The sequence below is a fragment of the Panthera pardus genome, unplaced genomic scaffold, assembly GCF_024362965.1.
Source record: "Panthera pardus isolate Hobbes unplaced genomic scaffold, ASM2436296v1 HiC_scaffold_10, whole genome shotgun sequence".
NCBI lineage: Eukaryota > Metazoa > Chordata > Mammalia > Carnivora > Felidae > Panthera > Panthera pardus.
The window spans coordinates 37,136,233-37,164,033 of NW_026526655.1; the positions used below are offsets into that span (position 1 = coordinate 37,136,233).

Genomic DNA, 27,801 nt, shown 5'->3' on the forward strand with positions numbered 1-27,801 from the left:
TGTTCCATGAAACTGGGACACTATTTCCTTGTGCTCACCATTATATCCCAATGCCTAGCACAATGTAGGCACCTGATAAATATTGCTGTGTGACTGAATGAACAAATAAATGTATTTTACTGTGGCAAAATAATCCAACTGAAACTACCATGTCCTTATTGGTATTTATTGTACTATTATCTTTGGACTTCTTCTATTCCTTGTGAAGAGAAAAGAAAGATAAAAATGTGCCACCTCTTTCATAATTGTTCTTCTATACCAAGCCAAGAATTTTGCACAGATATACATCAGATTTACCAATTCCTGGATTTCTCTGAGAGTACCCCTAGCCTATGGAAAAGGTTTGTCCTTGCCTCCGTGGCTTTGGCAGTATAACCTTGAATTGTGGTCTGTCATGCTCAGTGGTCCTTGATATTGGTTCTTAGCAGATATAACCTAAACCACTGCTCCTTTAAAACTGGGCCCTAAGGACTAGATCAAGACTATTTGTTTAGGCGCTGTGTCCTACCAATGCATTCAAAAATGTCCAAATTTTTCACGTTGTATTGGAGGCCCACTCTCCCTCTCTTTTATGCACAGGCTTGTTGTTACCCATTGCGGGATGGTTGATTGGAATTGGTATTTTGATTTCCTGCCTCAAAATGGTAAGGCCTGACATCACCCCTCATCAGAAATATCTAAAATTGATTTCTTAAAATGGAATGAAAGTGACTTTATGGATTATACAATGGAGGGCTAGACACTGAATCAGACTCAGAACAAACAGATAAAAATTTACTTGGCCTAATCTCAGGAGTCTCCTGGGTGTTAGCCACTTGATGGGATGCAGTTTGTTTGCTGGCATTCCTCTATTTTTGCTGTTTTAAACCACAGGTCATCTTAAAGTAGATATAATTAGTTAGCCAATCCAACAGCCTTTTTGCTGATCTGGGCCTGGTTGTGACAGAATACGTGGGAAGTTGACTCTGGTCACCAAACCCAAGCTATTCAAAACTGCTGATGTGCCAGATGTAGCTTTACTTATAGGCATATGTCAGAGGCACACTGCGTGCTCTGGCTCCCAAACAGAAGGGTTTTAGATTTGTTGGCTCCCTAGCTTGCAATTTAAACCCTGGAACAAAAGTATTCTTCTGGGTAGTGTGGGTGCAGTGTTTGCAAGCTTTAAGTTGTTTAAGCTGGGTTGCCCCACAAGGCAATTACTGGCACTATTTCACTATCTTTCTGTCCTTTTGATGTGGTATTCATTTTGTTTGAGGCATTTGCCTAATTTAGGAGGTACAGTGATTCTGTTAGGATTACCCCTGAACCCTCCTAGGTTTGGGGAATGGGTAGTCTCTGTGCAAACCACAGAGCCCACTGCATAAACTGAAATCTAAAAAAAAAGAGAAAAATGTGTACATCTAGAATAATGGAACCCACATCTAGGAAGGAAAGCTGACGTCTGTGAATTACATATGGGATCTTACCCCTTCTTGAGGTATCACACTTTGGCCTCCTTCTCTGGTGAAACTCATAAATAAATGTTTGGACGACAACAGCAAAACAAAACAAAACACACTCAGCTTTTAGATTGACAGCTGAAAGGGATATCAGCATCTCTCTGCCCTTGATATTTGAACTTTACAAAGATCTCTCAGCCATGGGAAACATCAAAGTGTGAACACACAAGTCATCACTAGAAAAGAGTATACCAGGTGGGTCTCAGTGCTGCATGAACAGCTGTAGAAGCAAGGTCTGGAGAAGGAGCCAATGTTGCCCACAGCCACAGGCCAGTGCCTGCCATCTCCATTGCTTGTAAATTACATCAGGGTTGAGCCTTGGTAAAAACCAGAAGTCCTACGGGCACAGGAAGAAGGGAAGGTTTAAGCTTCATGACAAGGAGTCTTCAACATGGACGTGAACCACACTGATGCTCAAAAGTAGACCTGCATTCAAAGATTAATAAAGGTCATTCCTTAGATATGAATAAAGACTGGTTTGTTTTGTTCTGTTTCTCTTTTCAATGAAACTTTGTTTTTGGAAAGCCAAGTGTGGACAGACAGACTTTTAATACAAGTTATAAGAAATGAACCCATTTTCTTGATCTATTTTAAAACAATCTACTTTGCTTCATTGGATTTGTACTAGTATAAAACTTCGACTTACTAATTTAAATTTTGTTAATATCCTAGTGATGAGAGCCAATATGTATACGTTAAACAATTGTGCACCCTTAAATTTGGAACATGCATATTATTTACATGATTAATAACAATGGCCCAAAACATGCAAACTTGGCTTTTCTTCACAAAATGATTTAATCATTCTCACATTGTCAGTACTAATGATATCACTCAGAATGATCTCTTTTAAAAAAATGATGACTTTTTAAACAAGCTTTTGCCTCAAAATATCTAGTTGCTACTAATACGAATTCAGGAAGCATGGAGTTAAAGAAGTTGGCTTTTTTTTTTCTTAAATCTGAACAATTGGAATCAGCAGTTTGCATTATTTTAAAAATGAATGCTTAGAATCAGCAATTTTCTTCTTTTTTTTTTTTAAAGATCTTGAGGGTTTTTTTTATTTAAAGTGGAAAACTACATTAAGTGCAAGGCAGTCAACAAAGAAGCAGCCATAAAGCCTAAGTATTCCTAGAGTTATAAAATATGTCCATTGTGCCAATTCCACTGCCAACAATGAAGTTTTAAGCATTAATATGCCTTCATTGCAGTTTTAATGCCTTAATATTGACTCTATAGCTCTTTTGGGTAATTTTGCTTTCTCTGGTACTTGAAAGGTGATGATGTCAGCGTTCTTCGCACTGATTCATATGCAGGTTGATGAAGCTGAGTTATTTATTGAGTTCCATTATATTTTCTATAAACATTAGTTCTCAATAAACAGAGACATTTAGCCGAGGGTTTATTTATTAAATAGGTACTGTACAGATGGTTTTGCCACACATGATGTGCTGCAGAGGATATTACTCAGGAATAATCAGCTGTGTTATAGCTTGGCTAAATTAATAAGATGATAATGATGAAATTGATGCTTTTGAGCTAGGCTTGGTAAATGGTTTTTGCATAAACAAACTGATAAATTTGAGAAGCAATTACTTGCTTGTCAAAGATAAAAACACAACAGGGCCCATTTATAGTTAGGTCCTATTTATTTTTAAAGATTGTACCAGATTTTATGTTTAATACGCTGCAATTAAAAAATAATACTTAAATGAAGAAGAAGAATAAAAAAAACTAACTTTCTGAGTTCTTCAAATCTGAAGAAGCAGCGTTGCTTGATTAGACACCAAGAAAACTTTTTTGCTGCATGTGAAGGGAGAATCTATCTGACGAAAAAACGGGTGATATTCTACATACATTTTTAATCAGATGGGCGTGCTGCAGAAATAGTGGACGGACAACTCCCTCCTCCTCCTATTCATCCCCTTCCCCAGGCACACAGCACACACTTATAAGGGCCCTAAAAAGACTTTTTAATCTTGTACCCAAATAGCAAAGGAAATGTTTAACCTAGCTTACAGTGTCCTATAAATGGTACAGAATCCATCCATTCTTTTCACCCAAAGACCATTCAAGTTTTACTTAGAACCTGAACATGAAAAGTACATGCCTACTGATAAAAATTTACTGATACAATTTCATTACATAATGCTAACTTCTTGTACTGTATAAGTCAGAAATGAAGTCCAAGGTCAGGGAAATGTTAACTCACTTCCTTCCCCAGATTTAGCAGAATTTTTTTTTAATTCTGATTAAATTACAGCCTGAGGGGCCACCCTTTAGACCTGAACATAAGCTGTATATCGAATATATAGTTTGCATCTGTTTGTGTATATGTGTATTTTAACTATGACAGAAGAAGAGAACATCTCTATACATCTGGCAGCATTTTATCAAAAGCTACTTCATGCTAAATAACAGGTTTAATTTTACTTCTTCCCAAAGAGTCTCTGATCACCAAAGATAAGTTATAGCATATTTTTACTACTCGGGTATACTTACTGATTATCAGCAATAGACTAGTAGTCATACAGAAAGAGAATCATATGCAAAAAAAATTAAATATTTTAATTCTAAATGTTGGGATCCCAAACTTTTGTAATTGTAATACTCTTACAAGTTATGTAATAGGGGCAGACACTATCACTATTTAAAAGTATAGGATGAAGTCATCAGCTGTGAGATGAAATCAGATACTTGTTTCATGAAAATAAGCACCTTCTTTGTCTTTTTAAAAGAGTATTTTGATGTCCTTCATATAAAAGTATGTTAGCTTAAAATGAATTAATCTGTGACCATTAAATGCAAGCCACAGTGTTAGAATGGGTGTTTTGCATTTTATTGTTTATGTGAAATAAATGAGTTACAGCAAAATGTTTTGTACATGCATGGTAGAAATTCTATCCCTCTGGGCAGCTCAAAAACAAGATATTTATCTTCTCAAAAATTCCCAACAAAAACAAAAATAGAATGATCACAAGAATCAGCAGGATTATTTTTAAGACACATAACAGGTTTATATCACAGAAATTTATAATATATTGGTCTGATATCAGAATGCCTAATGATTTGTTATAAAACTTCAGTTGTGATTTCCTCCTCCTGGTTAATTGGAAACAACTGCTCCCCACGACTAATTACAACTCCATCAAAAAGAAAGGCGAGCACAAAGATGTCTTAAGGGAACGTGAAAACTTTGAAGGTGAGGCCCCATAAACTGAGTTGAGGGATGAAATTTAAAACCATTCTATGAACTCTGCTTTCTAGAGACCATTGCAATGAGCATCAAGGAAATAAATCCAAAGAGATTTTCAGGGATGATATCAAGAGGCATGAGAGCATAATATATTGAGATGCTTTAGATCGTGAATCCCATTGATCAGCTGACAAACTGATTATTGTTAATAGAAATTCTATGTTGGATCTGCACTGTCATCTGCTTTACTGAGAATAATTTTTGGTAAGTGCTTAGCAGAAATTTGTGCTTCTTGAAACTATTCTGAATTATCTAAGACAGCACTAATATGCCTGTGAACTCTGCAGAAGCTATAATCTTGGTAGGAATCTTGCTTTACAAGATGTACCATTCAGCTTGTAATTGAAGATATTTTAAATTACCTATAAAATTAAAGAATGAATGAGGGCAATGGTCCATCTGTGTTTCTCGCTCTGCTATCAAAGATCGCAACATCTGAACTGATTTGCCTTGGTTTCAAATGTCTATGGTCCTATGTCACAAACCTGTATATCTGGATTTCAACATGTATAATGTTGAACTAAGGAAACACATCTCTGCAAATTACAACACAAAACTACCATATCTGTGAAGTTGTTTCTAATCAATATTCAGGTGACAGATTTTTTTCTCATAAAATTCTGTACGAAACTACCCTACTCAAAATTCACATGCAGAGAAGAAAGCATTTTACTAGTCTAATCCTAACAAATAATTTTAAAATTTTATTAAGCCTATGTACTGTGTCATATATTTTTGTCAACATATACTAATTTATTTTCACCATTTGCTACATTTAATAGTCCTATTTAAAACATTAGTAATTTATTCAAGTAAATAATCAAAATAAGAATCAAATTAAGCTCTCTGTTTTAGACATTTTGACAGCTATTTTTAGGTTTATGATTTAAAAATAGTACTTTAAAAATTTTTGTGATAAATTATATTTTGAAAAAAGCAAAACACTTGGGAACATCTACCCAGCTCTAATATATATGAGTACAACAGTTCTAACATATTTTTTTGCAGTACCAAAATATAGTCATGGTTTTTCATATTTGTGAAATTTTCCTCTTTGTCTTAAGCAATTTCAATGGTTAGGATAATCAAAATCACAGTCATTAAATTATTAATTCACATGAAATGAAGAACACTGGATTTAGCAGTGGTGAGACTATAAACTGCAACAGAGAACACAGAAATTCCCCTTATAAACATACATTAGAGAGGCTCTCTGTTACAAAGCTAAATTATACCGATTACAAAGCAATTGTATAAGATGGCTTGCATGGATTGGAACACTAAGCAACCATTCAAAATGCAAGTGTGAGAATTTCAAAGGCACCAAGTAGAATAGAATTACAAATTCCTACCACTCTGTCTCTTAAAATCTGTCTCTTTCATATTTACTCTTTATTTCACTCCTACATGTCAATATATGTCTCCAACAGGCTAAGAATGCATTCATTCATTCACTTATTGTTTCTTTTACTTATTGTTGCATTTACTTTCTGAGTACCCAATATGTGTTCTGCAGGGTACCGAGTGTGGGCAGGGGTGGGGGGATGCTAAAATGAACCAAACAAGGGCCCTACTCTTTAGGAGCTCAGAACAGCGGAGAAAATAGAACATCAGAGTGTAGGAGACTTGTATCCCAATACAACTGAATTAAATATGCCATGGAAGAAAAGCCATCAATGGGTAGCCATTGAATCAATATGCTTTATGTACGTGAAAATAAAGGTATCATAAATCCAGGAAGACAAACAGTGGCACAAAGAAGTCTGAGGTTGAACTGATAAAAGAATATAATAGATACCCAAGCAGCTGTTCTTTCATATCAGAGTGAGTTGTCTGGGATAAGGAAGAGAAAGTGTGGCCAAAAGTCCAGTTCTAAAATATAAAGGGATGTGGGAGTAGAAAGGGAAATAAGTGAATAATGATAGACAAATAACTGAAATTTCTTTCAATATTGGAAATGCTAGTTCTTTTCAAAATATTCTTCTTCTAGTAGTATTATTTTCTGCTTATATCCCAAAAGACTTCTTTATCTGAGACAGGGAAATTCCCCATCATCTGCTTTTGGAAAGGAAACTCTTGAAGGGCAGGACAACGATAATTTCTCCTCTCCCTTGACTGATTGCTCTGCTTCTCTGCTGAGACTCCCAATAGGGGTAACAATTAGTGCCAATTGTCATGATGTTTTGAGATGTAGACACCTGTCTTCTAATAACTGGACTGAGACCACCGACTCATTTCATACAGACCATCAAACAGACATCAACTAGTAATAGCCTATATTTACTACCAACCTGGGCTCAAGCCAAAGCCTTTTCTCATGGAACTGTGTGAGCATTCTTGATGACAAACAGCAAGTTCAAAGTGTTCACTCCCCTCCAATAAATGGACCAGTGGCTGTGGCAGTAAGTGCCACTAGACTATCATGGCTCTCTCTAATTATGTGTTACCTCCATATTTGAACTTTGTAGAGTCAGCCTCTCCTAAGTAAGTATGTTTAATACCCATTGAAGTGAAATGCAGATTAAGATTCATGTACAATTTTTTAATATAGAAACTAAATTTACATATTCATGTCCCACCATAAGATGAGGAGGTAAAGAAGGCCTGCTCTATGTTAAATTCCAAGAAGAAAAATAAACAGTATCAACATCAGGGATGCATGAATTCTATATAAAGTATTTTATAACCATCTGCATATTGTAGTTCTCTAAAATAATCTTTCAAGTAACTTTAAAGTACTTAAGTAGAACTAGATTCTCCAATTCCCATATATATTTCGTACTTTAAGGGGGGTTTAAGTTTTTTTTCTCATATGTAAATCAAAATTATCAAAACACAAAAGAAAAAAATGGTTTAGAGAAAATGATAGAATTCAAAGAAATTCTTAGATAAAGTCCTAAAGAAGTACAGGTTAAGGAGAAATTATCTTTAGCTCCAGTTACAAGAAATAGGGCTGGGGGCGCCTGGGTGGCTCAGTTGGTTAAGCATCCAACTCTTGATTTTGGCTCAGGTCATGATCTCATGGTTTGTGAGTTCAAGCCCCATATCGGGCTCTGCACTGATAGTGTGGAGCCTGCTTGGGATTCTCTGTCTCCCTCTCTCTCTCTGCCCCTCCCACTCACTCTCTATCTCTTCCTCTTAAAATAATAAATAAATAAACATTTTTTTAAAATTAAAAAAAAAAGAAATAGGGCTGAAGAAGTAAGTGGGGTCAGTCATTAGTCCTTAGAGCTCTAAAGGGTTTGTTGGGAGGGGGGTGTTTCAGGGACACCAGTCTAACACTATAAAATGTACATGTTGAAGAAAGACTGGAGGCAGGAAGATGAATGACAAAGACTAGATGTTAGAAGATAATGACCATTGTCCAGGATAGTGACAAGTATGCAACATAGTGACAAAAGCTAGTGGGTATTTCAGAGAGATTGTTGGTTGAAAGCAAGAATTGGGAGAGAGACTGCAGATTTAAGAGTACTACAACCTGTTAATCGATTGGCAGAAGAAACAAAGAGGGGAAAAGATAAAGTTGATGTTAAGATGTACCTAGATGCCTAGAAGAAGAAGAGAAAAAAAAAAATTTAAGACACAAGGGGCACAGATGCAAGGGGAAGATGAGCTAAATGGGAATAATAGGACTAGAGGAACAAGGACAAGAGGAACAAGCAAGCACACCTGTATTCCTGTCTACTTTGAGAGTCATCTGAGGAGCAGTAATGAAACAAAGGAGGTGGATGAAAATGCAAGAGACTACAGAGCTAGAAGAAAATAAGATACAGATCCTTGGAAATACAACCTAGTCCCCACCCTCAGAACACACTGTCTGACCATGAAGAGAATTATGCATCTTCACAACAAAACCAGAAGAGAGAGGGTGTTAACATGAGGAATATGTTAGTAACACAACACTTACATATGTATGCAGTTATTCTCTCTAATATATCTCTAACTAATTTTACTACCCCAGAATTTTTGGAATTGTGAGTCATGAAAGCTGAAGGCTCTCATATCACTACAGAGCAGTGGCTCTCAACTGAGGATAGTTTTGTTCCCCAGGAGATGTTTGACAACATCAAGGGACATTTTTATCACAACTGAAAGGTGCTACTGGCATCTAATGAGCAGAGGCCAGAGATGCTTAACCAACATCCCACAAGACACAGGGTGGCCCCCCACAACAAAGAAGTATGTGATCCAAAATACTGACGGTGGCGAGGCTGAAAAATCCTTCTATAAAGTTATTTTGACACTTTGATTAATATTATCTAAGGTACTTGAGCAGTAATGTTCACCATTGAGATGCACCTGACTTTTATTTGTGTACTTAGGACAGTCATTCAAGATACAAAGAAGACACCAGAATTTTCTAGGGTTATTTCTACCATAAAGCAATATTTATGGCAATTTGGATAAGTACCTGGTTTTAAGCATGCATTTAAAATTTCAGGTATTTAAAATGTGGAGCATTTTCTGGTATAATTATGTGTTCTAAGTTTCTGTTTTCCAAAATTCCATTAACCAGCTCATTCTTCACAGTTCCAAGCTATTAAAATGTTAAGATAACTTAGTAGATACAGAAATTGACCTTGGCTGACTTCATTGCTAACTTTCCTCTTGAATACCACATAACCTTTCTAGCACTTAAATTCTGGTACACCCTGACTACTTGTTTTGTTATTTATGTCCATGGATCTCTGCGAACACTTACCCTCCTTTAATGCAGATTTTATTTTGGCAATGCTGCTGTCATTGTGTAAGAGTGCCTTCAACTAAACCCTCTCACAATGAAGTTAGTCACAGAACTATTTCATGTCTGTGATTTATTGCTTATAAAGTGCTTCCATGACATCATTTCACTCTTCAGGACAGCGTGATAAGGCATGGTACTTCCATAGCACGTGTCAGGAATTATCACCTTGCTGGGAGCAGGGCACTGTAGCTTATCAATGCTACTGAGGGCGGTTGTCAGACCTGGAATCCCAGCTGTCTGATCCTTGATCCACTCAACTGCATCACCTACCTGTCAGATGCCTCACTCAGGATACCTGGGACCTCTTGCTTTACCTCCAAGCACCATGTTCACACAGTTCATCGCTCGCTGTGTCTCCACCTCATATCGCACCACTAGGGCACGCAAAACAAAATGCTTCTGTCTAAGACTGTTAAGGCTTAAATAATAGCCTCAACGAACAAGATTTTGATGACCATACTTCTTCTGGACAGAGACTTAACCTAATCATTCAGATAAGGCTAAATGACCCTGTTTTAGCCCACCCTTCATTTCCTAGCAGCACAAAACAAAATTTTAAGGAAAAAAGTTAGATTGTGGGCTTAAAATATTAAATGTGACTACATTCTGTTTACATACATGGATTTCTTTGTTGTATATTCACAGAAGAGTTTGTGTGTGAGAGAGAATTCTGCCAACATTATGTCAATATTTGCTTCCACCGCTAATAAGGGAGCCCCTTGGTCATCATGTTTCCCATTTCTTTCCCTCTGTACCGCCAACAAACCCCTCTTGACATGTTGGCAAACTGACAGGTAGTGGAGTCAGTTATCAACTTACAGCTCTAAAATGTAACGAGAGGTGACCAGACATTAGGTGGGACGCCCTCTGACTGACACAAGAGAAGTGGGAAATGTTATTTGTAGCTGATTAGAACTCATGAAAAAATGTAAGTTAGAACCAGAGAAAGAACCTTAGAGTTCTTTTGTTCCAACAAGCTCGTTTCCAACTGAGAAAACTGAGCCCCAAAGAAGGAAAACTTCAACAAATCTAAATTATGGCTGTTGGAAATATATTTGAAAATGGTGAGACTATCTCCTGTCCATTCACCTCTGAAAATGATCTTTCTTTCCACAGCACCATTTTCTCTATTTTTTTTCTGTTGTTGGTTCTTCTTTTTCAGTGCTCTACATTTCTTGTGACTCATCATTGCAATGAAGTATTTGTGTTCATTTAACACTCAGTCTACAGCTTTCTTCCTAGTGTGAAATATGTGAGCTCGGGGACTACCTGGATGTGCCTCCCACTGCCATCACGTAATAAGGGAGAGATTCTGGACTAGAGACTAAAGCTCCCTGGCCTCCATTTCCCCCTCTTTAACATGGTGTTAAAGTTGTACCTACTTCATAAACGTCTGAAGAGAATAAAATGAGATTGTGTGTATATGTCCACACATACATGCTTATGCACATCAAGAGATATATGCTTAGCACTATGCCAGGCACATTGTAAATGCTCATAAATGTCAGTTATTATTTCCAAGAATAGTACCTTTAATTACCCAAATCCTCGCTATTCAATTAAATTCAACAAAGAAATATACATCACAGGGGCACCTGGGTGGCTCAGTCAGTTGGGTTTCTGCCTTCAGCTAGGGTCATGATCTCGTGGTCTGTGAGTTCAAGCCCCGCATGGGGCTCTGTGCTGACAGCTCAGAGCCTGGAGCCAGCTTCAGATTCTGTGGCTCCTTCTTTGTCTTTCCCTCCTCCCCACTCACCCTCTGTCTCTCTCTGTCTCTGAAAAGTGAATAAACATTACAAGTTTTTTTTTTTTTAAAGGCATATATATCACAAATCAAGCCACCTAGTGGGTCACTATGTCTTTGCTGGGAGTAGAAGCAACACAAACATGGTGTGTAGAATGGTAACTGTTTTAGACTAGCGCTGGGTGCCACGCATTGTGGTCAGAACTTTTGCTGCTTTATCTCATCCACACTTTAAAACCATCCAACCCTGGGGCGCCTGGGTGGCGCAGTCGGTTAAGCGTCCGACTTCAGCCAGGTCACGATCTCGCGGTCTGTGAGTTCGAGCCCCGCGTCAGGCTCTGGGCTGATGGCTCGGAGCCTGGAGCCTGTTTCCGATTCTGTGTCTCCCTCTCTCTCTGCCCCTCCCCCGTTCATGCTCTGTCTCTCTCTGTCCCAAAAATAAATTAAAAACGTTGAAAAAAAAAAAAAAAATTTAAAACCATCCAACCCTGTTTTCCTTTTCATCTAAGAAAACGTAACTAGGTCTGAGAGAGATGAAGTGACTAGCCCAAGATCACTTGGCGATAAGATAGGAAATAAAAGGTATCTGACACCAAAACCTTTTGCACCTAAAGCACTTTGCTATTTTCCTTCTCTACAATATGTCCAGCTCTGGGGAGTGCGCAATGCATAATAGAAAAAGTTGAAGCCTCCTTCTGACCCAATTATCCTCATCCAATTGCCTAAGAATTGAACCATTGGCATATGTCACTGATTGTGGTATGTGTTCCACACAGTCTGGATTTTAATTGCAGGCTTTCATGACATGTATTCTCTTGCCATTATTGTATCCTAATTTCTGTGACATTTCACTAAAAATGATTCAAAACAATAGCAGTCAAAGCTTACTATAGGTAAACTCAAGAAATGTTTGGTTGTGTGTGTGTTTTTCTTTTTTTGAAGTTCACCAATTTTATGCTATCCACACAAAAGAAAATTAAGAAATTTTCTTGGTGGCTCATTACTTCCAAAAAAATTATCTCTCTGTGACATTAGTAGATGCTAAATAAGAACATTTACACAAATAGCAATGCTCCAATAAATAATTTTTATTACCTCTCTTCTGGTTAGGAATATTACACACACACACACACACACTACACATGTGTGTGTGTGTAGTGCGTGTGTGTGTGTGTTTGCTTTTTATATAGCCTCTAAATAAAATTGGAGAGTATCCAATCCAGGAAGCTCTAATGTCAATCTTTATTTTACAAGCGCCAAAATGTATATCACAAGAAATTGTCATTCATCATGACACTTCACATGTACTGCATCGTTTTAATAGAAAAATCTAAAGTTTCATTATGTTAATGTCGAGCAATGAAAATAAAACATCATAAAAAAATAAGCACTTTTTGGTGATTGGCTATAGCAATTTTCTGTCAGCTTCTAGCACAATAAAAGTACACTGAATGGAAATAGAGCAAATGCTAGGAATCTAGTAGCACCAAAAATGTTTTACTGGATCCTGGGAAATCTAGTGTTATTAAGTGTCATCCCAAATAAAATACAACTTACCCAGTAAATTATGTAATAATTTAATTGTCCCAGAGAAGAATTTATAGAGTCTTCCTATACATCAATGCTAAAAGCAATTTATCCAAATAACATCTCTCATTCAAAGTGATAGAGTGACTTGCTTAAAATTTAATAACTGATTTAGGTCAAGTTAAAAATGGAGGAATACTACTCTGCTACTCTAGAGGAGAAAACGCAACACAGAAGCTCATCAATAACTTTGCTGATTTTTCTCTTTTGTAGGCAACACAAATATAGAATTGATATACTAACAGAAGATCCATCTAGCACACGATCATTGTGCAGAAAAAAAAAATGCCACCTATACAATACTGTCAATAAGTCTAAGTATTTTCTGTGTCTAGGCACATATTTACTGGGGAATTAACTAAACATATAGATTGATATAAGCAGTAGGTGTAGAATTGGCTTAATAGAAAATATGTTAATCTTAGGAAATAAACTATTTCTCCTTAGGTGTCAAAACTTCCACATGTAGAAGAGTTTGCTTCACTCGTATTTTTTCTCTCCCCTTTTTTTCTTAAAACTCCTCTATTACAGCAATTTTCTTTGCAATGAAACAAAAATTTGTCATGCAGTGTAGTGGGCTAATCAATATATATCATATGATAAACCTATAAGCGATCAATAAGTATCAAATTACATTTAGTACTTTTATAAAAATCTCCCAGAGAAGACCACTCTATAAAAAAACTGCATACCCCTACAATGTGCTAATGCTCAAAATATTCATCTACAAATCACTTGAAAGAAAGGACATACAATACAGACTGGGTATCAAGCCAAGAGATGTCTTCATTTTTCAACAGATTATTCAGGTAATGATTTATAAAACATTTTTTTAGGAGATGATTAAAGATATTTTAATTTGTCTTTCCTGAATCAAGCAAGTACACTGTTCTTGACTACATTCCATTCCTTGATGAAAAATATCTTGGAATACTGGTCAATTTCACTAAATTTTGTCTATTTTGCGTCAAAGACTTTAGATCTTGCCCAAACCCTGACTTTGTGGAACTGTGATTTTCCTCTACTATTCTAATTCTTTTATATCCTAGAACAGTAACTATCCAACAAAAGCAAAATCTGAAATGATCACCCAAACTAGCTTCATATCACTTCTTTTTGTATATCTGGGAGGGTTTTTGTTTTTTGGTTTTTTTTTTTTTTTTTTTGCCTTTTGTTAGTAGCTGACAAGCATTTTGCCAAAGACTTGAATAAATAAACATCTAATTCTAATTAGAATTAGTTCAAAATGAAGAACCCTAAATAGAATTAGAGGTTTATAGGTAAAAGGGATCTGTAACATGTTCTATATGCTTTACAATACACTGAATTGCAAGATAGCTGTATTTTCACAATCTTTTGAAAGTATCTGTGCTATTACAAACTTCAGTGCCTGAGTAATCCTGACTCGTTCTCTCACATTTATTTTCTAGAAATTGGTACTTTCCACCTCCAAGAGGGCAAGCATTACCTACCATATGTCATGTGACTGCTTCTCAAGAGTTCATATACCCTCTCCAGGGGAGTGGGGGGTGGGAGCGGGGAATGAGTGTCCACCTTGCAAGAGTCCTAGAATTTCTTCTGGTTTTTCAGGACCCCTGGATCTTCCCAGTCCCAATCCTCCTGCTTCTCTGATAGGAGCAGTCTATGGCCACTCCACTGCCACTGCCCAAGCCCTTGGCCACACACTCTGCTTGAGCCCACGTAGGACTCTCTTTGTTCTGTTGTCTGCACCGACCAGTCACTCGACTGTTTGGGAAAAGTGCTAGACTGGAGCTGTGTGCACATAAGAGAAATACTGTTGAGTAGTGCCTAAGGAGATAGAAGAACATTATTTTAAATTATCTCGATCATAAAATCCAAGTGAAGATTTGGCAATATAGCAGCAAAAAAAAAAAAAAATCTCAAAACCAGTTATTCCTTTTAAATAAAAACAAAAATGAGAAACAGTAACTATTAGAAATCCCACCTGGTGCTTTTCCTGTGTTAATGATGCTTCTTAAATTGCATGTGGGTAAATGGTAATTTTGTCTCACACCATTAAAAACTAATGGAACCCTTGATGATAAGAAATGCCATAGCTAGCTTGTTGGAAAACGTTTAATTAATAAAGTAATAAAATTATTGTAAACTAGTGCAGTTTCAGGGAGAATTCAATGGGATATAAAACAGATAAAACATTCTAGAGAGTTTGTATAGGAAATAAACATTACTATATAAAATACCATATAAAGTTAAGGGGGTTTGTGTGACATAGAATTAAAATTAGCTATTACACTAATAAAAAAGAATTATTCTTTCAGGGAAAAAAATGCTAGAGAACACAACTTATAAAAATCTATTTTTAAATCATCCAAGAAAATATCTCAATTACAACAAAAAAGGGGAATGTTATTGTATTATCCCATAAATTGGAACTCAGAATTTAGGCATAAGTTTATGTTTACTAGCTTAACCTTAAAACAATCAAACAACTGGTTCCAATGAAAACATTAAGTCATTCTGTTTTTTTTTTAATGGAGGTTAATTCTTTAGATTATCTCTTACACTTTTCCCAGTACAGTTTACATTTTTGTCAGACGTTGGGATTTGCTTAAGAATCCCAAATGAAAAAGATTCCAAAATGTCTTTTGTCATTCATTTGAGGGTAAATCATGAAATAATGAATATTCTAATGTCAGCCCACTTTTAACTTGCCAGCCCACTTGTAATGCAGTGCTGATTCTTTTTTAATTCTCTTATGTTCCTTAGGGTTATATTACTCAAAGACTAAAACTATAGTTTATAAAGGACACAAATTTAATGTATTAACAGACATTAGTAAAATTTGGGACCTTGAGCCAAGAAAAAAAGTCTCAATAAACAAATGAGTTTTAAAGCTTAAATTACCAGTTTCCCAATGATAGTGAAAGTTGACATTGTAATGGTGTTCTCTCTCTTCTCAGTGTTTATAGAAATAATATTGATTTGTAGATATCCCCAATTCAAGTTTTCATGATGTATTCATGTCAGCTTAGATGCATGCATTCCTTAATTAATTCCAAAAAATTATTAAGCAACTTCTGTGTGCCAAGCATTGCTATAGGGGACACAGCCGTGAATAAAACAGATTCCCCTACTCTCACACAATTTGTATCCTAGTCCTTATTTCCATTTTATTGTGAAATTAAACAAGTTTCTCCTTTTATTAAAGACCATCTCACAGTCTTTTCCAGTTGCCTGTTTCCCATTAATAAACTCCGTAATTATTTTTTAATTTTTCACTGGATCCTTATCTCTAGGTTTTTTTTTGTTTTCATTAAAATTTACCCTACTTATAATCTTGAGGAAGGGGAAGCCTGTCTTATCAAATCTCCAAATCACAAGTTGTAAGAAAAAGTTTGACTTTAACATGTGAAGAGCTTTTCATATGTTAGATATGTAGATAACACCACATACTATCATATGTAGATAACACTACAGAAAATTTGGCAAATAACTTTCACAAGTAAGAGAAGATGAAAAAGAACAATAAACATCAGATAAACAGCATCATTAAAGAGAAAGGATATCCAAATTAAAAGAGTTATAAGTTTTGTTCTGTTTTGTTTTTCCTACATTATAAAGAAAAATCAAAAGTTGATTATACCAAGGTAGGTAACAGCATGAGTACAATTTAAGGTGTTAATTTGAAAATACTTACCAAAACTTAAAATAAAATATATGTAACCTTTGACTCAATAGTTCTACTTTAGAAATGTATTCAAATGAAGGAACAGAAAAAATAATAAATTATTAAGTACAAGGACACTCATAGCAACACTGTTAGTTGAAAATTTAGGGGAAAAAACCAAGAAGGAACTAGGTGAAGAAATTATACATATGTAAAATAAAAACACAATTAAAGGATAGCTTCTTATGGGGTACCTGGTGGCTCAGTTGATTAGGCATCTGACTCTTGTTCTGAGCCCAGTCTTGATCTTAGGGTCATGAGTTCAAGCACCATGTTCGGCTACACACTGGGCATAGAGCCTAAATAAAAAAAATAAGATAAAATAAAATTAAAAAGGATAGTTACTTATAAACTTACATAGAAACATATTCATGACATTGCTAATTGAGAAAGGAAGATTACAGAAAAGTATGCATAATGTGATAGCATTAAAAAATATATGCAAAAATATCTGTAAGATACACCCTAAACTTTAACCATTGTTTCTAGTGATAGAACTATGGTAGATTGTACAGCACTTTCGATTTCTATTTTATACATTTCTCTTTTGTTTCTCTATTGTTTGCAATGAGAATTTATGATGTTTACAAACAAAAAAGGTAAATATTTTCCCCTCTAAAAAATTTAAAAGCTATTCTATTCTCAAAGCCAAAGACTAAATATAACTGTCTGGTTCAGTTTTCAGGATGCCAAAGTCAATTGGCTATTGTCAAAAATGTGAGGTTCTTTGGCTTTTTTGGTGAGTTTGAAATAATCACATTGTCAGAACTTATGAAAACTTGCAAATTTCTAGGATCAAATATAATGCCTGGAAAAAGAAAGGCAATGTCTGGCATTTATCTCAACTTCATACACTTTCTGTAACATGGGGAGAAGTGTCCTTGAGAATTTAAAGCGCTGTTTCTCCAGACAGAATCATAAGAAAATTCATTTCAGAATTGCATTAACATTTGTATATGGTTAGTTTGATATATTATCAAAATTAAAAAAAAAACCTTAAAAAATAACATTAGAAAGTATAAAGGTTGGGGTGCTGGGTGGCTCAGCTGGTTAAGCATCTGACTCTTGATTTCAACTCAGGCCATGATCTCATGGTCATGAGATTGAGCCCCACATTAGGCTTCACACTGAGCATGAAGCCTGCTTGAGATTCTCTCTCTCTCTCTCTCTCTCTCTCTCTCTCTCTCCCCCTCTCTCTCTTCCCCCCCCCCACCTTGCCCCTCTCCCCCGCTCATGTGCTCTCTCTCTCTCAAAATAAATAAATAAATAAATTTTAAAAAGAAGGAATAAAGTTCAATGGATACATAAAAAAAAATTATTTGCATATGGTTAATCACTGGTCATAGAATATAAATGGAGGCCTAGGATTTTTTAATCTAGGTACCCAGCAGTGCTAAAGATGTGATTTAATAACACTCATAGTCATTTGGAAATTTTGCATATACTATCATTAAGAAATTTTAGCTGGACACTGTCGTTAACTGAACACTGTCATGCAACTGGACACTGTCATTCAGAAATTCTTGAATCCTTCCATATGTATAAACCAGCTATTCAGGTTACCCCAAAGCACATCCCAGCACCATTAGCTCTAGGAATTCACAATAGGAATTACTGAGAAGCCAGTGTGACCATTCACAAGGCTTCTCCTCCACGTTACACCAAATTGATCATGAAGCTCAGGTGATTCAATCTCAATCTAATTGTCTTTCTTATCTCCCCTCCCAGCATCCACATCCATAATCTTAGCTCAGGGCAGAGTCTCTCACCTGGTTTTCTGGTCTCATGACCCCAGTCACCCTTCTAATTCAGTGTTGGTATTCCTAAAAGACTGATTGCATTACATGACTCTTATGCTCGAAAACCATCTGTGAATTCCCAAAATATTTCTAAAATCCTTAAAAACAAGGCCTTTGAGAATCTGGATACCACTCACCGCCCCAGCACTACCACTTGCCAACGTTTCCACATGTACCCTTAACTCCAAACATATTACATGCTCACTCTTCCTATGATGCACCAGGTCCTCTGCTTGCTCATGCCTCTATGCCTTTGCACACATTTTTCCTTCTGCCTGGCAGCCTTCTTTGCCCTGTCGCTCTCCTTCTTACTCATCCTCTAAGTTCGAGTGCCACTATCTCCAGAAAGCATATTTTGAATGGATTCTCCAACAAGATGAATTCCAGAGAATACCCCATTATTCACAGTGAAATCAACCTGCTCTTTATTATATGATATTCTAATAATATGTTGATTCATCTGTCTCTTACAAAACTGAGACCACCTCCAACCCTTGAAAGCACGATGCATCTGGCATAGTACTTGAAAAATAGTAGACCCCGAAGAATTTTTTGTAGATTGACTGAACGAGTAAATTATTGAGGAATGTATTACCCTCACCCAGGAAACCTGCACAGAGCCAAACATTCTCAATGACAATGCAGACCTGAAAACCATCACTTACTTTTGCTACCCATTTAATAAACCAATCTTTGGAGCTCTGGTTGATCAAAGTTATTTAAAAAAGTGAAATGAGAAGTATACACACCCCTAGTGAGATTTGCAGGTAGAGTCTGACACCAAAAGATCATTAATATCCAAGTTAAACTCCAGTTACATAAAATGGTTTTGTTATCTATCCTGATGTATGGCTCTAAGTCCACATGTTGTTTAAGATAATGGTGTTCCTAGTGACAGTCATACAAAAATACGTCCTCAAAATAGGTTACTAGACTGGAGGGAATCTCTTTCCATTGCAAAATGTCTGGATCTGTGTATGATGTGGATAGTAAGAGCAGCTTTATGGTGTAATGAAGTTAGTCAACACATGATATAGCTGTGGATTTGAAGGAAATGATAGCAGCAGGCAGATGGACAAATAAGCCTGGCCAAAAAAAAAGTAAGAATAGAGGAGTTTCTTAACAGCAAAGATCAACCAAGAAGCAAAGGGAAATTCAAAGGGCAACTGCAAAAGGTAGCAAGGGCTCTGGACTAGGAGTAGGGCGCATGTTTGTGTCTTGGCTAGAATCTGTAAATTGGGCATTTCCTCCTCTAAACTGCCAGTTTCCAACATGTATATGTATGTGTATAGTCAAAGTAAGATAACTCTTTTAACAGTCATTTAATCATTGTATGGTACAATATATAGGAAAATATTATCATTAAGTTATAATACAATTGTTGAAGAGATGATTGGAAAAGATTGCTGGTCACATGCAGATTTTCAATTTACATCTTCACCTAGAAACATGCTAAAGTCTTTCTTGTCTCAAAAACAAACAAAAAACCTGAACTTAATTTTTTAGCCACATCTCTTAACTGCCTTCTCTCTCCTTTACTTCAGAACCAAGCTCCTCAAGTCAAAGTTACTTGTTATTTCCCATTGCATTGAGGACTTGGACCCCAATACTCTGGCAGCCACCACTAGAGGCCTTTTAGTCTTCCTCTTATGTTATTTCTCTTTGGCTTTTGACATTTTTTTTTTTACCCTCTCCTTCTTCCTGACACTCTTTCCATTGTCTTCCATTTTCTCCTGGTTTTCCTCCTACATCCATTCCTCCTCAGCCCCTTCCACTAGCCCTCTTCTTCTGTTTGTCCTTTAAGATTAGTGCCCACCATACACACACACACACACACACACACACACACACACACACACACAGCAACCTATGAAAAGAGACTCCCTGTCTTGCTTTTCCTACCGTTCTTGGAATGATTATCTGAGGTATATGAACACAGTAATAGGAGATTTATACTTATTAAAATTTGGGTATGGGGTGTCTGGGTGGCTCAGTCGGTTGAGCGTCCGTCCAACTCTTGATTTCAGCTCAGATCATGATCTCATATTTCATGGGAGCTCCACGCTGAGTATGGAGCCTGCTTAAGATTTTCTGTCTCTTTCTCCCTCTTCCCCTCTCACCAGCTCTCTCTCTCTCTCTCTCTCTCTCTCTCTCTCTCTCTCTCTCTCTCTGTCTAAAATGAAAAAAAGGGTATGGATTAATAATACAGACAAAAATGTAAACACTAAATCTAAGAAGGTCTTGGCAAGGGTACTGTTGGTAGGGGAGGATGTAAAGGTGCTAAATTCCTATCTTTCATACAAAGAAATTAGTAGATAATATTCAAAACTGGAAAATAAGGACTCTGTAATAGAAGTTTTTTACACATGGAAATAAACACCAGGAAAAAAAGACAAGTCAGCTAGGAGAGTTGACCGTGCTCTTTTGAAGAATGAGAACCGCAAGAAGTCAGAGGCTGAAGACTGAAGGCAGAGGACTGCTGTTTCTCACATAACATTCTAATACTATTTGCCTTTTTCAACTTTGTGCACATCCATATGGAAGATGACAGGGATACTATTCAAAAGCCACCAGTTTCCTCATGTATAAAATCAGCATTTCGATGTAAACTTTGCCTAAATGAAAAAAGATAACTGGCACCATTCCAAAACAGACCTCCAAGAATGGAGCAATAAAACGGGGAAAAAATGCTCACATGGCAGTTGAAGGAGGAGACGAAGCCATAACTGCTGTCTGAAATGATAAAGAATTAACTGCATACCCCTTTTCTATTAAGCACAAAGCCGTATCACGACAAGCAACTCCTAAGTCTTCATATGTCTGTTGCAAACAGCCCCATGCTTGCCAATGAGAGTCTCCCAGGTAAAATTCTCTGTGCCAATTCTTGTTTCTGATGTTAAATCTGTTCTGATTCTTAATTTACATGTTGGAACAAATACCATACCCTTCTCTTTTAGGTCACTTATGATATCTCTTTAACTCTATACACTAAGTATAAGAAAATTCAAGTACAAAATCCTTGACAATATATCAAGGGTTTCATATTTATATGACATATATATCTTGTGTAAAATATGTTATAAAAGAAGTGAACACAGCACTTTGCACAGGGTCATATACATTCCATGTTATAGGATACATATTGTGAAGCCCCAGTGGAACACCTGATAGAAGCCTTTGGGCCTTTACAAGTGTTATTGGATTCCAGTCCCAATAATTGGTCTGATCTACCTTGTTTACAGGCATTTCTGATTAAAAACCATAGAGGAACAAGGTGGGGAGGGGAGTCAGGGATGAGGAAGGAACATTCATTAGCAATCTCAAACTAAAAGGTAGTCATAATCCATAAACTATTGACCCAATAACAAAAATTTCCCTTTGTTTTAAATCAATTAACATTTATACATGAGCCATTAAAAAGCCATCATGCTTATAAGCCATTACAGTGTGTACCTACTGTATTGATTAGCATGCAGTCAGTTATTAATTAATGACATCATCACTCTCAAACCTCTTAAAGGTTTTAGGGCCTTAAAGAAACCCACCACCCACCAGAACCAAGTACTCTACACTTGCCATGCTTTATAGCCTTGAGCAGAAAAATATGTTTTTACAGATCCTCTGTTGTCCTTCTAATGCATCAGTCAGCCCATGATATTGCATGGTGTGTCCTCCAAAATATCCCATCGCGTTGTATAAGTAAACCATATAAATCTCCAATGATATCATAGTTTTAACATTATTTGTATTACAGCAGTATATTAACTTCTCAGTGCACACCTCAGATGAAAAAAGTAATTTACAATGCATGTACGATGGCTGCCATCTAAATAAACTCAGCGCGCCTCTCATCATGAACACCCTCTTACCCCGTTCCTACCGTACCTAACAAAGCAAGGCCTAAAGCTGTAGGAAAACAAGCTCTACAAATGCCATAATCTCAAATGTCCTTCCTTTAATGTAATACAAGCCAAATAATATCTTTTAAATATCTTTTCCTCTCTTTATTATCATTTACAAGATGATCATCTCTGGAAAATAAAGATGTCTTGAAAACTTTGAGAATGAAAATTTTGGTTCAAATTTCTGCATCGATTCAAAAGAACCAGATTAAGGCCCTAAATCATACTGTAAAACAGAATCACTGCTGTTTACTTAAACGCCGCAGTCTGTTAAGGGATTACACACTGACACCATGACAAAAGTCATATTAAGTGCACAATAGGGTTATAAAGTAAAAGCTACCCCAGGGAATCTGAAATCTACTAAAGAGTGTTAACATCATCTTCCTATCTAAATCAAATTAACCTCCGAAGAAGATAGACATACCACAAAATAACTAATTATGATTCACCCCATCCCCCTTACTCCTAATCATGAATAAGCTAGTTATTTGGTGTTCTCCATAAAACTGTTTAAATAATACAGAAATTTAATTAACATTTCTTCGTTTTTCAATTGTATTTTGTGGTATAAAGAAGCTTCCCGATAGAGTTTCATTAAATAAGCACAAGAATGAGACCAAACCACCTGAATTAAAATTCTTTATTTTCCCACTGTCTTCTCCTCTGGGGTCTTGGCAAATTATTCATCGTTCTCATTCAGAGTCATTGCAAAAAGAAGGTTGGACAAGTTTATGTTAATTAAGCCTGTTGAGGATGAAATAATGCATGGCCACATTAAGTGTGCAGTATTATCTCCTTGTCTAACATTGTTACGGTCTCATCGCTCAGTCTGGAAGAAGGAAGGAAAGCACCCTTGTAAGATGATATTATTATTATTATCATTACCTTTATCATTATTTTGTCACAAAAGATCTCTCTCTCATTAGGTTAGAGACCATCCTGAAATGATTACCAACATGAGAGGGTAGGACAAGAAGCTGGGTTAAATGAGACCCCCGTGTTGGGGGCTCACAATAGAAATCAGGTGTATTTGCTTTTATGGAAGATTTTGGTTCATGGAGCAGTTTTTGGGTGATTTTTTTAAGCCACAACCAAGATAAGCTTATTTCTTCCATAAAGGAAGACATCTTTTTTTTTAATAAAATTGGCAGTGAGGGTATGTGTAAGGCAAATTGTGACTGAGCCAATAATCTGTCATTCTTACCATCCAGAATGTTCACATGAAGATATAAACAGAAAAAGAAGCCACTTCATATGTAAAGAAAAAGGAAGATGCTTCCTCAAGATCTCAAAAGCTCGGATTCACACTCCTCATCCTCCCAGAGAAGAGTGAGGTAAGCAACAGGGCAGGTATGAAGGGGAAGAGAGAGGAAATACTAACCATTAATACCAATTGTGCGTGAGTTCACAGTAGAGACGCTGAAGTCTAAATAAGCACTTTTGGTAGGTCTGGTAATGCTGCTCCCATTTTCTTTATGACAGAAAATCATAACATACTATGTAGTTCAGATGCAGGTACAAGCAGGCTTTTCTTTAGAAAAAAAATAACAAAACCTCTAACTCAGGGCCATGAGATTATTAATGGATTATTAATGGGCTCATGGCAAATTCTCCCCTTGGCCTCCACTCCATCTGTCCCTTGAATTCCCTGGGTTTAAATGAGTCTCTCTCCATTAAGGGAAAATCCATGGCAGTCGGAAGCTACCATTCAAGTGCTTTGGGTACATCTCACTGTCTCAGATAATTATAGAAAGGTTGAGTAATTTAAAAAGAATACATTTGCTGACAAAAAAAAAACCCCACACATATATATGTATATACATACTAGCTATTTGGAATAGATCATTTTACTGGCACTCCTCTTAGATGTCACAGCCAGACAGTCAGCTTCTGTGGGTCCAAAAACCTATTCACTAATGATCTTAGTTAACCTTTAAAAAAAAACAGATTGGAGAAAGATTATATAGGGTCTCTTACTATTCTGCGATCACAACGAAAAAGGGAACTCAAAGGAACGAAATGTATTAAGCAACCATTGTGTGTCAAGTGATAGAATAAATGATTTACACATTGATCTCTCACCATAGCATCCCTGTTTGAGAGACAAGGATCCTGAGGCCTAGGCAAAACTACAGCTTGTAAGTGCTAAAGGCTGGATTTGAACCCAGATCGTGCTGATGCTGAAGCACACTTCCTCTCCACTCCACCAGCCCCCCTTAATTGCCTTCAGTCAAGATACACCTATAACAGTTATCACAGAGCTTAGTACCTAATTAAGAAATTGCAAAGCAAAGGCTCCCATGTTTAGTGTTGTCATTGTTAACACTGCTTTGAAGCATGGGTCAGAAGGCAGGTAGATGTTGTGAACCACCTGCTACGCATCATCTAGCATAAGGACTTCCTGGCATACAGTAGGTGCTTACTACTTACCAAGTTTTCTCGACAAATGCAGAGAACAACAGCCCAGGAGAAATGGGTCACCCATACGCCATAGTTTCTCCCAACAGTAAGGAACTTAACTTTTTCACTAAGAATTTGATACAGTTTTTAAAAAAAAAAATCAGTCAAGATGAAATTTAAAGCAATTATTTATGCCTCTTCAAAAACCTCAAACCTATAATTTAAAAACAACAAAAATGGCAAAATTAAAATTGATAGCAGCATGAATTTTCATGTACACAAACACACCATATAGCCATGTGCGCTTTAAGGGAAATGTTCCCTGTCTTATGAAAGAGAGGCAACTTGTTATGATTTGTGCACACTTTCATGAAATACCAAAGAGGGGAGAAAACCTCCTGTCACTTGTCAGCTAGTTCAGTCACTGCTGCTGTAGAGGTACCATAACATATGCACATCCCCTTCTGAAAATGTATCAGAAGGGGCTTTGGTAAACTCCTGTACAAGCATATCATATGTGCTAAAGCCAAAATGACTTAAATTCTATTCCCTGATGGATCTGCACATCAGATGCATAACTGATTAGTGACAACTGACACAGAAACAGTGAAAATGCTCACTGTTAGGACAAACCCACAATTCATGCAGGAGTGCCATCAGGATGGCTTACTATACTTTTTATATGTACAGAGAGTATGTTCCTCTCCTAAGGGAAAATTCTAGTCGAAGAACTTTGCCTGTTCAGTACGAACCCCTCAAACTGACTTGGAGATATTTCTTTAAGAATGCTTATCAATTTAATGTGTTCATCATTAAAAGTATCATAAACATTCTACTCTCCAGTTAAAAATAATTCATTCGCAAACATTTCTCACTTACTCTGTGCCGTGTCTATTTCACTAAAGCATAAGTGATAAGGGAAAAATTAGCTGGGGGCATAAAGTAGTTAAAATGTAAGTTGATCAGATCACACACATTACTAATACACTGAACAATTCTCAAAGGTCTCAAAGGGCAGTACTGGTCCTCCAAGGAAGAATAACTTACACCAAGAAAGAGTTCAAGCATCAGAGAAAAAGATAATATTCACCCTATATGTGAAAGACAAATCTACAAAACACTGAATTCCTCAACTTGTTAGCTTTTAATCTGTCCTTCAGGAAAGTTACCATAAACATTTCACTGATATATGGAAAACTATGTCATAGCATTAAGAATAATAAAGAATTTAAGCATGAAGCAGACTGAGAACTATTTTCTTCTGTCAGAAAAAGCAAAACTATATTAAAAGAGTAATTTCTAGAAGTCTCATGGTGGCAAAAATGGCAGGTACCCTTGGCCTTAAATTTCATTTGATTTTTTAAAAATATATATTTTTTCCTTTTCAGGAAGTCTTTCTCTCCCTGGATGAATCTCTTGGATTCATTTGAGATGTCCTTCCCACACTTCTCAAGGTTTTTGGTACGCGATGAGAAAAGTTGTGTCTAAGTTCTGTGACTGTCAAAGAAAAGACAATCCTAGATTGTACCCCCCTCTCCCATATTTCTTATTCTGAATAGACACAACATGTGTGTTGTTTAGTCTCTTCCCCTACAAGCTTACCTCTTGACCCCACCCCCCCAAAATCTGGTTTCAAGCTCATCAGAAGGAAGGCCTCCCTCCACTATTATCTCTGCTCCTTCAAATCCCGTGTAAAGACTTCAGTGAAAAAGCACATGAAATCAGCAGCTTGAAACAAGTGCCTTCTTGGCTCCAACCAAAGGGCTGTGATAACTGGCCACCTCCCAGAGACGTGAAATACTACTGAGGGGACAAGGCCATTCCTGCCACATCTTAGCAGAGCCAGTTAGAGGGCTGCAGAGCCCAGAGAACATACTAACTGCTAACTACGGCACATGGTGGTCGACTGGGATACTTTCTTACTTCCACATTGGAAAACCCTTCTTGATCCTTTCCCTTTCTCCTTCCCACTTCAGGTAGTGTTTGCACAGAAAGCTGCCGTGGATGCACCCTCTCTGAACTGGTGGCGGGCCTGTCCTGCCTGAGGGTGCTATGCCCTGCACACTTTGCCTTGGAGAGCTCTGCAGCCCACAGCTCAGGCCCCCATGCCAATGCCACATTCTGACTTCTGTGCAGAAGCCAGCCCCTCCAGAAGGCTATGTATTTAAAGTTCTCCATCCCAGAAGAACAGCGGCTAGATGAAGATGCATTTCATCAACCCTGCAAGAAACAAATAGCAAAACAAAACCCTGGCGCAAGAGAATCACTTTCTCCAAGTGAGTACCCAAAAGGCCAAAATTCTAGGCTTTTATATTGTCCATTCCTTGCATTCTCTTTTACAAGAAGTTGCTTTTGCCTTCTTCTTTTACAGAAGGAAGAATAAGAGTGCCTGGGTGGCTCAATCAGTTGAGCTTCTGACTTCAGCTCAGGTCATGATCTCATAGCTCGTGTGTTCAAGCCCTGCGTGAGTCTCTGTGCTGATAGCTCTGAGCCTGGAACCTACTTCAGATTCTGTGTGTCTATCTCTCTCTGTCCCTCCCTGCTCGCTCTCTCTCTCTCTCTCAAAAATAAACATTAAATTTTTTTTTTTAAAAAGGAAAGAATAAAATCATGTCCATTTTATTTTTTAAAAAAATTCTCTTAAGTTCACTTTTTTGTTGCTCTAGCCATTGGCACCAATGCCCTTGGTATTTTTCTCCAAGCTCTCTTGCCTGATGTGTCTTTAGCAAGTCTTCATACCCTCTTCTCGGTACTCTAACATGTAATGAAGGTTTGCAGTCTCTGCGTACATTATTTGCCAGGGATGGTTTACAGGAAACATAGCCAACCTATATGGAATAGAACATCTGGGGAATATCTCAAACTTCTGAGAAAGAAGCTGACAACAGAGTTATTGCTATTTTTTTTTAAACTAAATCGACCCAAACGCCAGTTAACGGTTTACCAGAATGTTACCTCCTTGCCTCAACTGGCTGTCTTCTGCACCAGTTCCTGATGTTAGTGGGGGTGATAAAGAAACCACAAATATAAAAGAATAATATTATAACCCAACCTGTTGATATTTTGAACAAGAAAGCTCCTTATACTTCTCTAAGTTAAACACCAGCTATCATATAATATTTGGGGTGATATTCTAATGCACGAAGGAAGGCGCTTAA

The 27,801-nt window shown here is 36.9% G+C and overlaps 1 long non-coding RNA gene across 1 annotated transcript; it reads left to right on the plus strand.

Moving 5' to 3' along the window:
• Positions 1-577: 577 nt before the first annotated feature.
• On the plus strand, positions 578-27,190 carry LOC109254482 (uncharacterized). The gene is made up of 5 exons (XR_002074821.2): positions 578-644; positions 23,455-23,577; positions 26,032-26,104; positions 26,620-26,919; positions 27,015-27,190. It is a non-coding gene; the product is annotated as an uncharacterized LOC109254482 (long non-coding RNA).
• The last annotated feature ends 611 nt before the right edge of the window (positions 27,191-27,801 follow it).